Source organism: Panthera leo, chromosome A3 (genome assembly GCF_018350215.1).
Source record: "Panthera leo isolate Ple1 chromosome A3, P.leo_Ple1_pat1.1, whole genome shotgun sequence".
Lineage (NCBI taxonomy): Eukaryota > Metazoa > Chordata > Mammalia > Carnivora > Felidae > Panthera > Panthera leo.
The window spans coordinates 27,742,563-27,744,436 of NC_056681.1; the positions used below are offsets into that span (position 1 = coordinate 27,742,563).

At 56.8% G+C, this 1,874-nt stretch overlaps 1 non-coding gene across 1 annotated transcript; it reads left to right on the forward strand.

The window, feature by feature from the left end:
- The first annotated feature begins 1,244 nt into the window (after nt 1-1,244).
- On the forward strand, nt 1,245-1,351 carry LOC122216731. The gene has a single exon (XR_006201076.1). It is a non-coding gene; the product is annotated as a U6 spliceosomal RNA (small nuclear RNA).
- Nucleotides 1,352-1,874: the final 523 nt, after the last annotated feature.

A 1,874-nucleotide genomic window follows, 5' to 3' on the forward strand; every position in this document is an offset into this window, starting at 1 on the left:
CCAGTTTGAGACGTAGTGCGCAAGGTAATGGGAAATCCTTGAAGGCTCTTGAGCAGGGGAAGCATGAACTTTAAGGGACAGGAGTCTGGCAGTGCATTTGGGTTATTTCCTGTTACTGGGGTCTGGACGTCGCTGGCGGGGGGCGCCTTGGTATGGTGACTGAATTCCACAAATAATCAAGATGTATTTGCAGAGACCCCACTAAATGAAGGGTGCTGGGCTGCTGTGGAGGGTTTGCAGCCAGCAAACCCCATCACATCCTTCGGCCCTGCCCTTCCGATGTGGATATACAACTCGATCTACTCCTGCAGGGTTGGGGGGGGTGGGGGGGGGGAGAGCCTGAGTGGGGAGGGGTGATGTTTGGTTTGAGGCATAGATGGAGTAGGAGATGCAGAGGGAGAGAACATTCCAGGTGGAGGGACTTGAAGGGAAAGGCCCTGAGACGAGCGCATGCCTGGAAGGTTCAAACTCTTGCCAGGAGCCCTGGGTGGGACAGAGATGCGGAAGGCAGAAGGAACAGGTGAGAGAGGTCGTGGGGTCGGACACGCAGGGCTTCAGAGCCATCTGAGGAGTGGTTTACTCCGAGTAATGTGGGGGATCATCAGAGGTTTCCGAGCAGCGGAGGGCACAGGATCTGACCTGGGCCTCCAGGGGACCTCCTCCGGCTGCGCGCGGAGAAAGGGACTGTGGGGTCCATGGCGAGAGCCGGGAGCCCAGGGAGGGTGATCTGCTCCAGCGCGGGGTGGGTAGAGGCGGCGGCAAGTGCTCAGAGTCTCCGTCTGTCGTGGAGCGGTGGCGCTCAGGGGCTACTGAAGAGCGGGTGGCTTCTGTCGAGATGGCCAGCGCACGTGCCCGTTCACCGAGCGGATCTGCCTCTGGGACTTCATCCCGCATTCATCCTTGCACATGCGTGAGATGACCCAGATGCAGGGATGCCGATTTGCCGGGCAGAAGGGGAACAGGCTGCCTGGGGCCAAGTGTGGGTGGGGATGTGGAGCTAGCGCCGTGGAAGTGGGGGGGCAGGCGCCGCCATCTGGGGAGCAAGCTGGGACGCTGAATATGTAACGGAGGGTATGAAAGACGCCCGCCGATTCCCCTACAGTCTCCCCGGCAACAGGTGGGGTCTGGGCACCCGCACCCACTCCCTGATTCGGGGCGCTCTGTGGCTGCTCTGACCGTTACTGTGGGTAGAAGTGATGCTGTGACAGCTTCTGGGCCCAGATCTTCAAAGACGAGCAGCTTCTGTGCTCACTTCGGCAGCACATACGCTAAAATAAGAACGATCCGGGGAGGATTAGGGTGGCCCTGGTGCGAGGATGACGCACAAATTCCTGAAGCGCTCCGTGTGAAAAAAAGAAAGAAAGAAAGAGAGAAAGAGAGAAAGAAAGAAAGAAAGAAAGAAGAAAAAGACCAGCAGCTTTTACTTCCTCCTTCTTGGCAGGATCCCATGGGGACAAGCCAGCTGCCATGAAGGAAGTCTAACCACCCCCGAGACTGCCATGCTGTGAGGAAGTCTAGCTAGCTACAGAGAGGTGTCCTCTAGGATGAGGCACCATTAGAGGGACACAGAGACAGAGAGGGGAACACCAGGTGCATCACGGCTGCAGATACGAGTGAAGAAGTCAGCCATCTCGGAAGGGGACCTCCAACCCCAGCTGTCTCAGTGACACCACACACACAGTTCAGAGACACGCAGCCCAGCCCAGCCCTTCCCGGATTCCCGACCCACAAAATTATGAATAAAACAAAGTGTTGTTGAAAGCCTCTGAGCTGAGGGTAATTTATTGTAGTGCAAAAGATAACCACACCCTCTCACCCAGCAATTGAACCCCTGACTCTTTGTCCAGATAAGATTCTCATGCCCACCCAGACAA